We start from the raw sequence: 12,737 nt of genomic DNA on the forward strand, positions 1-12,737 counted from the left end.
TTGAGAAGACTCACACAACAGTTATCATTATCATTTGCAGTGCAATAAAATTGTTAGTGACTTAAAAACAATTTCACCTTAAAAGTTGCAGGACTGTTTTGCTGAATGGGAACGACGTTTAATTGTACAAGTGCTAAAGAAGAGTACTTCGAACGTGATAATGTAAGTTTTGATAAAGATTCAAATGAGCAAATTTTATTAATAACTTCAACGAATTTTTTCGAATGATTTTTTAAATGTCTTGCGCGTAGTGAACGAAATTGAAAATGTTCAACGGCGTTTGTACGCGTCGGAAAAAATTCCAGGCGACGACAAGGCTCGTTTTAATATGTCGAGAACGGGTATGCCGCTTAAGAATATTCGGTCCTCCATGGGATTCCATGTAAGTCTGGCTTTACGAGATAAGGCAGAATTCCGGGATGCCATGAGATTCTCCTACAGGAGCTCCTTATTTGTTACGACTGGGTGTAGGGCGCATCCGAGGGATGACACGGTCCCAGATCAAGTCGGCAACTTTGTCCCCGGGCTTCGAGCCTGGTATTTAATGCCGCGGCGAAATTTATGCTACGACATGAGCCCGATGTGCCACAGGGAGCTGTAACGTCTTCGAGGTTATTGTGTCGCCCGTGTACTTCTCCGAATTGCACGCGAGAATTAGCTGTGTTAGAAATTGAGTAGACCGAGCTGCGGATTAAATTCTTACACATTTACATAATATTCCACGCGAAGCACACGCTGTTCGGCAGGATACTGTTTTGATATTGTTGCTTTGTTCTCCGGCTAAATTGCTTTCAATTTTTCGCGCAATTTAACCCTTAAGTGATAAACAAACGTTCTATTGTTCTTGCTTTGCACAGCGGCTCTTGCTAATGTTTGTACATTCTTTACAATGACTGCAAAATGTATTTTTTAAATGTTCAATACAGGCCCAGGTAAAAAAGTTGCAAGAGTAGCAATCGCCATCTCAAAAAATTCAAATATATTGGGCCAATTTTAAAAAAGTCATTGGCTTTTAGACAGCGTCCAAATATTAGGTTTAGTGCTCGATAGTTCTAGTGTTAAATCGAGGATAATCCACAGAAACGTTCCATATTCGCGGCGGTGTTCGAGGCTTCCTAAATCGATCGGTTAAAAAAGCCAATGGACGAACGACCAAGTGCCGTCGGGACGGAATTATGCCCTCGCCGAATGAATTATGTCCGTTTCCGATCGGCGGTCGAAATAATCCATCGCTGACTCGACGAAAATGGGCTATCGCCGTTTTCGAGCTCGTCGCGATGAATTCGCCGCGCCTTTCAACGGACGTGTTCCGTTAATATAAATTGCGGCGGGCGGAAAAAGTCAGAAGAACGTTCGCGAATAAAGCGTCAGACTGGTGAAATGTTTTTCCAGCGGAGAACGGCGGCGCGGCGATTCGTTGCCGGCGGATCAATTTTTTTATCGTGCTGGTATTAATTACCCGCCTATTTCCGCGAGCCCATTGTAAAAATACCGGTGTAAAACGGAAGATTCTATATCTTCCTGAAGCGCCGACCGAAGGCGGAAAAAAAGGAAGCTAGAAACCGCCGCCGTAAACAAAATAACGTTATTCCTTTCACTTCGTTACCCGGGCCACCCATATAATTTTATCGACATGCGTTCTCGTGCTTTTACTGGCCCCGTTTTTACGCAGGCCGGTTTTTATCCTTTTTCTTGCCGCGTCCTCCTGTTTTTTTCATTTTCGATTTGCGAGCGCCGCGGAACATTGTTCGAAAGCTCCATCTCAGGCAGGTTTACGATACGCCACGCGAAATGCAACGCAACGCAATGCAAACGCATGCGGCGCGGCGGCCCACGGTTATACGAGGCGGACAAATGGAAAGAACGCGTGGATAAAATAACAACGACAGCAGATCTATTCATCGGGGATCGTGATATACGGAGAATGATTTCGAATAGACTGCCCCTTGCGGCAATAGGAGCGAGTCGCGCGTGGATTTTCCCCCGACAGCTTTTCGATTAAAGGGAAATGGGTAACGATGGACATTGTTTCCAAGCACCCCGTTGTGTTTGTAAACCAAACGCGCGGTTCAACCGTTTGGTTTCACCTACGGCAACGAGATAATCCTACTTTTCTGGTCAACCGCTCTTCGTGAACGTGTCTCTTTCTGAATCATCATTGTTTAGAGTTGTTTAGAGTGGGCCAGTCTAAAATCAAGGAGTGCCCGCTGTCCGCGAATGTTATAATTAATTACGATGCTGTGTTTCGCATAAGGGTTGCTACCAGATGAAGAGACGGCTATAAATATCCAATTGAATTTAAAATAAATAAAAATCGTATTCAGGATTTTATTTTTTTGGGTTGTCAGGGTATTTATGTAGAATCAATGATCAATTATAAAAAGCCTCCCTATAAGAAGCACAAAAGAATCTCCACGTAAAAAGTAGTTTGTTCACTACAAACTTTGGCAATTTCTTCTTTACGTTATGACTTTAAGAAATAAGAATATGTAGTTAGCTTGTCTACAGGTTTTGTAGGTTTTATCTTTGCAAGTTTCAAAAGCGAACCTTCGTAAATATAATATTAGAAAAACAGCATGGTTTAAGAGGTCGAAAACACAGCGAAGATTAAAAAGTTTTTCAAACTTCAAGAACAAAAAGTAAAAGTCGAATTATAACGAAAATTATTATTTGAACATTAATTGAGAATTACACCTTTTCATCGCAATGTTTCCGGTACGTTAAAAATCCGATTATTTTAACCACATAACTTTGTGATATATGTATAGCTGGGTTTGTAGCTCTTTGAAATCTAGCTTAAAATACTTCAAACTAAAAATTTCCGGCAAATCCGATCGGAACGGCATTTCAATGAAATTACAATGTACTCTATTTCCTCGTTGGCAAGTTCGACAAATTACAAATCACAAAGGATTTCGTTCCCCGCAATAAGGTAGTTATTATTCCATCCGAGAATATTTAAACGTCCGCTCAAAAGTCTGCGCATATTGCACGCCGCTCGACATTTCATCAACCTTCAAAAGGAACAAAGTCGATTTATTGAAAGCGCGCGACCACCGACAGTCAAAGTTATACACGTGATAAATGCTGAACGGTGAAAATTATTCAATAAAAATTATAACGTGGCACGGTGATTAGCGCGATCCTATGACATTTTCGAACCGATAGAAATGGTCCAATAAATCGGTTGGTAATTCCAGGGACCGGTCAAAATTCGTTCGGCTTGTCGGGCATTATTCTAGTCGGTGGAATCGATATTCGCGCAGGACCAATCTTTCCCGTCGAACGGATAAAACGTAAATCCCGCTGTTGTATTAAACAATCTATAAACGGCTAAGTGACTGGTGAGGTGAATTTTAATGGTAATTACAAGGGAACGGAGAAGACGACGAAGCATAATCGTCGAACGAACTGCCGATAGCGTCTTTCGCTTGGAAAACAGAAATTTACGAGCTTCTTCCCGCAAAGGCGAATTTATGACCGCAGAGACACGGTCAGCGAAACATCGAGGGGGTGGTCCGCGTCCCAGACTCAATAAAACGCAGATCCAACGTCATCGTTAGCTCGTCACTTGGTATCAGTCGAGCAAGCCCTTAGATCTGCCCGATGCTCAGGTTTTCTTTACGATTATGGAGAAGTGTGGTTATGAAACCGAACGTAAAACTCTCGTTACAAGGACGTCGAACTTTTCTAGGCGGCACGTACAAGCCGTGCAGCTCTCGTCACGCTCGTTAATTCCCTCCGCGTGTACCGAATCCCCGGACATCTTCGTTATTTTATTCTTTGTGATACAGTCCAGCCCTTTGTTTCTGCCCGTCCCACGAACCCCTCGTCACGTGTTCCAGGATGCAAGAACCTCCGCGCTATCCCTTTGAACCTTTTCACCTGCACTCCGCGAATTACGAGATATACCGGCATCTAGCTAACGATAAGTTGATACGGTTAGATACAAAGCTGATTTATTTTAACCAGCGGAAAAAAATCTTTGCAGCAGTATTTCTCACTGAAGCAGGAAATGAATTCTTTGTAAAAATAAAATGCTGCCTTTAGAACTTTGAGACATCTACAAAATGTTCTAACTCTGCAAGTTACAGTATACCTCTTTTGTTGTTGTTACCGCTGCAACTTAAGGTAATTGCTCTGTGTACACATTTAGATAATTACATATTTTTTTAAGATTACAGCAGTCAAGCGTACTCTGTGTAATTCCATCTCATCTTAGGTGATTGTAAGTTGAATTTTCATTCTCAAAATCTCGTTGTATAGATGTCGTTAAAAGAAATGTTGTGTAACACATCCAACCGAAACACAATGATCGATGCAAACCGACGAGAAAAATAACAATTGTAACGCAGAAGAATGCTTTTCAACGCGTACGTTTTCTACATTTTTATGCGGTTCCACGAACGCCGCAATTTATTGCGCTCCATATTGAAATCGGCCAACAATACGGCGAAGGAAAAAATACCAAGTATTCGGTATTGTTCTTGATACGCGGCGAAGCGATCCGTGAGAAATGTACCATCGTTTTCTAAACAACGGAAAATCTATTGCCGTCAACGCCATCGGCGTGTAAGAAAAATAGAGAGGAAGGAGGACCTGCGGGAACAATGGAAAATGGCGGTAGAAGGAAGCACGCAGTTCGATATTCTGTCCTCGGCATTGCCGACTTCTTTCGGTTCTTTGTTGATTTCATTTGGAGATTACCAGCAGAACCCCGCGAACGGACTGGAAAAATATCTGCCGGTGATAATTTATTCGCGACGAGGGCTCGGGGTGTATTCAGTAGAAAAATTAATATTTTCGGACGGTACGTTCTCACCGGAGGAGCGGCATTTGCAATTTCAACGCCGGTATCGACGCGTAAAAGTGTTTCGTTTCTCGCATTCAAATCCACCCGGGGGCGTTTGTCCACGATTTAAATAATTCCAATTTAAATACCGTCGCGTCTTAATCGCTTACAGAAGATGCGGCAAACTCTCGATGCGGTGAATTTTAATGTCGCGGGGGCTTAAAACCCCGGGACTGGCCGGCTCTCGGTCGATTAACGACAAATCCACCGATCACTCGCCGAAAGATTCTATCTTAATTACTGTTCGAGAACGATGTTCGACCCGGCCGGGCCCGGGATCGTAAAGCTTTCTTTTATCGTTAATGTCGAAAGTAAAATGCAGAGCCAGACCGTCGTTTGGACGCTTAATCCAATCGGCGAGACTTCACCGGGTCGCTCGTTAATGTCCCCCGATAATAAAGTATAGGTGTCGACGTTCGCGACGACAAGCCGCAGAGGCCCGGTCCAGAACAATTGAAATTCTATCAAACGCATCGGAAATCGGCTCCGATGTTCGGGTAATCTCGTTTTAAAGGAAATTTTACTGTGCCGGCCGCACGGACCAGCGAATCAATAGATCCGGTTAAAACGTACGAAAAGTTTTAGCAAACGATCCCCGATGCTATCTCGAAAATTAAAATGCATATTTCACGTAATAAGTTTACACTCAATTTCGCGCCTCAAATTGCCCCGCTCGGTGTACAGAAGCCGTTCCGCTGTAGATAAAAATATTTTACGGCTTTTTACGCGATAAAGCATGCCGCTTACACGGTGTACAGATTATGAAAAAACACGTATAGTCGGCGACATTTTCCAATCGGTTCGCGGGATGATTATAACGGTGAAATGTTATCGCGCATTGTAAATTTCGCAGATCGTTATTTTAGTTTCGTAAAGTAACAAACTACGTGCAGCAGATTACTGGCGAATTGGCCAGTAGCTGATATTTTATGTGCGATCGCTTGTTACTCTAAAATCGGTCGACGCGATTGCTATTATCTCGAAAGATAAACATAACATAAAATATGGTAATCAAGCTAGAACTATCGAGCACGAGTTAATATAATCAGAAGAAGTGGGAGTACAACGATATAATTTTCTAGAGATTTTACCAGTGAGAAGGATTCTTCAGGAGCCCGAAGATCCATTAAACTCGGAGCCATTTACCCGCTAAGTCGTCATTGGTCGCTCCCCTTTCCCTTCAACCCCCCTTCTGACAACCATATACCACCCTTCGACCTACTTCGGGTAGTCGTGTCCCCTGTGAGAGAACCTTAAGCTTCTTTGAAGGGCTTTGTGTACCTTTTAAGGCAGACATAGACATTGATTGCCCTGTGGGGCAGTACTTCGGCTCTGAAGGCGTCGAAAGCGAGAGCAACGAAACTACGTCTGCTTAAGACCCTTTACAGGACCCTCGCTGGATTCTTACAGTTATCGATGATAAATTCACAAGATAAAGAGTAGCTCGCTTCTCTGTTCAGTTCAGGCAAAAGAGACTCATCACTAGCTGCTTTGGTAGCTTTGGTTTCTCAACCACCCTTCTGCTTTTCTATTTATCCCTAACGTAGTAGAAGATTGATAAATCGTGCTATTTGTGCCATTTAAGTCGTACTAGTAGCAATTATGGGTGGTCAAAGGTGGCCAACGGCGATGGTGGCAACGTGACTATAGACATTTCTGCCCGTTCGAATACTCATTTTCGCCTTTCATTTACGCGTTTCATTCGAATTTTCATCGGCCCACGCCAATTGGAAACTCCACTCTACATCTTGCAATTTTTGCACCGTGTTTCCAAAATATCGTGTTATAAGAAGGTAGACAGTAGCAGGCTTTAAACAAAAATATCCAGCCTCCATTAGCGGGCATTAGAGTTCGCCACTTGTGCCGCGAAATTACCGCGGATGGCTTGGAGCGCCTCTTTTTCCAGTCCGGAGATATTGCAAAAAAATATTAGCGCGCTGCCGCCGTGGGACGTTCTCTTTCCATCCTGCTTGTAGGATGGTTGTGTAGCCGGACACGAATGTTTACAGTGTACACGGGAACACGAGACTCGGCCGGCGCGCAGCACAGCCTTCGCCATTTTCGCCCGTTTACTACGGAATGCAATTTCGTGCCGCGTCGGCGGAACAACCTGCACGACAGATTACCGCTTTGTTTGCCCGTCCTGGTACTTCGAAACGCAATAAAGATCTCGGTTCTGTCGTGCACCAGGCATGGACCCCGGAATACAAGCGCCGCCCCGGTGCATCGCAAATCGGGAAACGATACCGTTTAATTCTCTCGAAACATTGCGTACGGGGTCAGTCTTTTTTCCGCTGTCCCTATCGCGTCGCGTTTTAATTAAATTTGGCCAAAGAAATTCCGCCCGGAAATGTTTCCCCTGTAATTCCGTGAACTCAAGAATCTACCGACAGCATTTTTGTGAAATCGACTTTGCGCCCCCGGTTCATTCCGCCGCGAGCTGCGAAACATTTGGAACCGTGCTGGTGTATCACTCATATTTTTAATTAATAACTAGGCTAGGGAAAGTCGTTACGAAGAAATGAGATGGTGTAGAGAAAAATAAATATTTTAATGATCCGCATTAAGTGTTGATATCCTTGAGGCTTGAGACGTAAAACCGGAACCGGTTATGTGTTGTTTTATTGTTAATCTGTTCGTTTATGAGAGCATGTGCTGGTACTAAAAACAGGTTTGACATCGAACTCAGTTGACGATGGTTGGTTTGTTAAAGTAAATTATAATAAATGCAAACCGCGTCTCAAAATTTGTCATAACTTTCGTCGTGTTTCGTGAAAACTATGGTTTAATTATATTTTATGAAAGAACGTAGTAATTTGGATGAAAAATTGTACAAACGTGTTGAATTGTGAGTCAGAAACGGAAGCTTCGCGGATTCGTTGAAAATATAGAATTACACGCGAGTCGTGTAACGCGAAGTAAAAACGACAACAAATTCGCGGCGCTCATTAGTTTAGTAATTACAGGTGAAAACGCGATTCGTAATAGGCGGCGGGTGTCAGAAAGTTTCGCGACCATCGTGCCGGAAATGATGCAAAAATTGTCGGGCTGTAACCGTGATGGCCGGCCATCGAGCAGACACACGTTCGTTACAATTATCGGTAAAAACAACGAGCGTTGCACGGAGATGGCGTGGCAAGTCGTTAACCGGCACGAGAAACGGAATTGAATTCGAATTGATTTCGGCAGGGAGAACAAAATTAAAAGACAAAATCGATTTGTCTTCGATTAGCGATGCTTTTCAGAACAGAGGTAACGAGCGCGAATTCGAGCTTAAATTCATTGTTAGAACTTCGCCGTCCTTCTCGTTCGTCGGACGGAAAAATTAACGACCCTCTTTCTCGTCGATACACCCAGGCATCACTGTAGCAATTATTCCAACGAGAAAATATTTATTTCATCGCGAACACCATTCCGTGCCGTTGACAGTACCTTCAAATCGAATCCAGGACATCTACAATGTGCAGTGTCCCATTTTCGCTTCGATGGAAATTAGACGCCGCCATTCATTTCGGGGAACTTGGCTCACTCTCGTTAAACACAATTAGCGGTGGGTGGCATTGTAAATTCAGGTACGCGAATATCCTCTTCGATTATGAAATCTAACTAATTCTCAGTAATTACGTTAGGTGTACAAATTAATTCGTGACCTTCAAAAATCCTCGTTCGCAAAGTGTTAAAGTGTTAATTAATGAATTGTCGGTGGCACGTGCAACGAGGGGCTAATTCATCAAAGGGAGAACAGTAAATCCGCTATAGTTGCAAAAAGGTCGTACACGATGAATGTAAAAAAATATTCCCTCTGTAGTAATCTGATCTCGGCTCGGGTATATCAGTGTGAACCACTACTAATGCGACGCGAAGAGTCGCAGTCGCCCGTACGGTTCACTGGCCCGCGCGTTCTCACAATGTAATACCAATGTAAAAAATTTTGTATTATTACTTATTTCTTTATGAAACTTTCACCAATATATTTGTGGCATTTTTCTGATTAAGATAATACCAAACACGATATAATTTCATTTGTATTTAGTGACGATGAAAGTTTCGGACACAAGGAAGGACAGCGTATGGGAAAGAAACAGACGCGGAGAGTCGCGGTCACTTCGGCCTCGCGCGGTCTCTCTTTACACACGCTGACCTTCTCTACATTCGGCTCGGTTTTTGAAGCTCAAAAAAATAGTGTCCGTCTACGAACTCTGCAAACGAAGCCTCCCCGAGGCTTGCGACTGTAGAGAATTTACTGTACTTCGTACCGCGAAAAGCTGCCCTCATTACGATTTGAACGGGCCAGAAAGGGGCGTGTCTTTGGTCCGATTCGGATTTTTCGCCTATGTCAGAGGATATCGGGAGCGTGTCGCGGAAATTGCTAAGCAAACCGCGTGGACGTCGCGTCGTGCTGATCGGCGACCACTTTGATCCCTCAAAAGCGAGGGCGCGCGTTCTCGCGCTCGCTAGCGCTCGCGCGCGGTAATTGTCTCTCGGCCGGCCGACAAATCCCGGACTCAATTCGAGTTCAATCTCGGTGGCCAATCAAACGCGTTTCAACAAAGGGACTCCGCCGGTGGTGGACACCTCGCCGCACACAATCAGGATGTGCATTTACGATGCATGCAGTTTGCAACAATCTCACGGAGGACGATTCACGGCCGCGCGCAACCACGGGCCTTCGATGTAAATCGAGTTTCGGGGCGCAACAAGGCTGCCGTAAAGGGGCGAAGATGAAGGGTCACTGGGCTCGATCGAATTTCCGAGGTTGAATGCTCAAAACTACGCGTGTAACGCGGCGCACAAAGCTTCGTTATCATCCGGTATTACTGGAGTCCGGGTTAGGCTGTAGGTCAGGCTGAGATTGTCCTGTGCTGTGTCCCTGTGGGATAGCAACTCTCTGGGGATGAGTCGATGTGTCTGTCAGTCGTAGAGGACGCGCATACCGTGGAAATGCTGGGGACAAACAGTTCTCAATAACTATATCATGATAGTTGGAAAATATCATCGTCGTTGCATGAATTTATTCTGGCGGAACGAGCGGGAGCAAGCTGGAAATTAATTTTCTTGAACAAGATCCTAGAAAGCGGAACTTGCTCGACACTGAACAATGGCTTTCAATCATTCTAGCCGTGGAAATATGCGCGCAGAAGATTGCATCGTTGAGATCAGAAGTTGAAAGGATCATCGTCCTCCTCACAGCAGGAATCATTGATAAGCTTTGTGGTTCCACCTACCCTGCAGCGTTTCTCGGCTGTCTTTCGATGAATCGTTAATTTGGAATTAATAATTGGATTATTAGTTTCTCAGGGATACTTCGGAAGCGTTGGAAATTGATAGGATTATTGTTCATCCAACAACAAGAATCGTTCGTAGTTCAATTCTCTTTACTGCAGCGATTGTTAGGGATGGTGATCGATTCAATGCCGTTCCCAAGCTCATATTTGATTACTTTTGTAATGGCGAACTGTTAATTCTGAATCAATAATAGTGGGTTATTAGTTTCTCAGGAGTTCAAAGTGATCTCGGTAAACGGTATAGGGGGTCTCTGTGTGCGTCAAAGGATAATCGCTGACAAGGGCAATTGGAGGATAAGAGGCATTCAAGCTAGTTTAGGGTTAGGCCATCTTGACTGTGAAGTATCCATTACGTGGGAATAGTACGGGCGCAGCAATGTATCAGGGTTCGACGCAGTCTCACAGAATCTCGACGATTTAATTATTTAAATGTAATCCAGACACGGTACTCTGTATGGTAAATTATTCAACTGTGGATTTACTTCTTCTTTCGACTGTCAGACGAACGTACGGCTTGAGACGGCTCGAAAGTATACGTTGAAATTCCCACCGACCGAGTCGTTTCCATCCCGTCGTTGAATCCGAATGGCGATCACCTTCAAATCAAATTATCCATATCATCTGTCGCTTGAATTACTAAACTGTCCACGTTTTGGCGAGAAGCTCTCGTTCCATTTATATTCGCAAGTGCTGCAACTTTCCAATAAATACATAAATGAGCCGCTCGTTCGGCTACGTGCTATATTTTCCTGCATACATTTGGAATGCGAGTTCCACCCTTGTGCGCTCTCATCGTCACGAAATCGAAAATCCATTATAATATGTATGTAACACGTATTTGGAGTTTGGTTTAATTTTCATCGTAAGAAATTTCATGTTTATTAGTTGGTTAAGCAGTTCGAGCAACACCTTAGGTATTTCCGGTAACAGTTCACACGTTTCCGGCGTTCTCGCCGAAGTTGCCGAGGAGCAGGCGGAAGTTATAGGGACGAGCATCAACCTCATGAATAAATATACCCTGACGGCACTTCCAAACACGAAAGTAGGCGTAGGTAAGATGGAGGGGGTAACATTCATCACATTCGCCGACATCTTCGACGCTCAACCAACATCGACGCTATTCCCCTTATCGTTTCACGCGGGCTAGATGATTTTCAGAACTCTGCCCCGGTCTAGCTGTTCAAATACCCGCGTTTCGATACCGCCACGAAAATCCCGTCTTATCCGTTGCTTGCTCGGAAACTTTCGCCGTTGTTTCAACGTTCGTGCATTTCAAGATGGCGCGACGGAAACAGGACCAGGTATAATTAATATTTAAGCGCGGCAGTCCCATATCCGCGAGAGCAGCAGCAGTGCTTCGACGTCGAGCGGCTCCGCTCGGCGCGGCGTTACCGCGATGAATAAATCGCTGTTGCCTTCTCTGATAATATAATCATATTTGTCGTAAATTTATTCCGCTTTAAAATTCTGAACATCGCGGGTCTATTGATTGCGAAACTTTCGTACAATGTTGATGCAAGAAAGTCTGAAGGGCCCAGCGCTAATATCAAGTATCCCGGTGCTCTTTGCCCTTTGAAAGCAGTTTCCATAAACACGCCTGCCTGGGAACTTTTCCACCGGCTAAACAAGTTTCCGTTGTTGTCTTTTTCTACCCTTGCTGCAGCCGCCGACCGATGTTCCTCGCGATACCCGTGTATTCCGAAGTTGTTGCGTTCGTTCAACGTTTAGAATCCCAATTGCTTGTTTCGCCGCGGCGGAGGTACACCGTCCCCGAATTTACGAGCCGAGTCGTTTGCACGCGGCTCTAAAAGACGCTGCCGGATATTTCACGCATCGGGGACCATCTTTCTGATCCATACTCGACGTCACGCCCGACCGATTATCGGAAAAACAGACACGGAACTTCGATTGATGTTCCAGAGTGAACTCGACGTAATTGTCGTCGAACTTTCCGCCAGCCGCCAACCGAATACCCCGGGGTGCAGGGCGGCCCGGAGAGGAAAGTTTCCGAGAAAGGTATACAGTGTACTCGAATACATTAAAAATTATTCACGGTTCGAAGTTATACAGTCATTTTCCGCTCTGATCGCTCCGAACTCCCGGCGACTTCAATGGACTTTCTAGGTCCCGGAGATGGAGACGCGATCTAACTTCCCGTTTTAATTTTCTTTTCGCCGCACAAAGGTCCACGAGGCTAAGGAGTTCACGCATTGGTCTTGTTACTTTGATAAACGGCGTAATGGGGTGTGGATTTCCGTGTAATCTCCCTCCAAGTCGTTCCTAAAACTTCGTACGACCTCCATCTTTCTTAAAATTGGGGGCTAACCGATGCGCTTTACAATTGGTGTATTTTCTGCTAGCAACAAATAGGAAAAATAATTTCGTTTTCTAATGTTCGTTAGTATATCAACAATATTTTCCCAAGTGAATCAGAACTCGTTACGCGTTCACGATCGACTCGAAGAGTGTCTGGTATTTTGGTCGGAGGAACTTGGGGGTGCGCTATTCATTGCATAGACAGTCATTGTCGTTAAGGCGGACATCGATGCTCGAGCAAGAACATCGCCGACGTTGTTGAGAGACGCGTATTGTCGAAGTGT

The 12,737-nt window shown here is 44.5% G+C and overlaps 1 protein-coding gene across 21 annotated transcripts in view; it reads right to left on the reverse strand.

The window, feature by feature from the left end:
* LOC143208036 (disks large 1 tumor suppressor protein-like) overlaps positions 1–12,737 on the reverse strand; it is a 397,450-nt gene that overhangs the window by 187,831 nt on the left and 196,882 nt on the right. The gene's annotated exons all lie outside the window — the stretch shown is intronic.

Source organism: Lasioglossum baleicum, chromosome 4, assembly GCF_051020765.1.
Source record: "Lasioglossum baleicum chromosome 4, iyLasBale1, whole genome shotgun sequence".
Taxonomy (NCBI): domain Eukaryota; kingdom Metazoa; phylum Arthropoda; class Insecta; order Hymenoptera; family Halictidae; genus Lasioglossum; species Lasioglossum baleicum.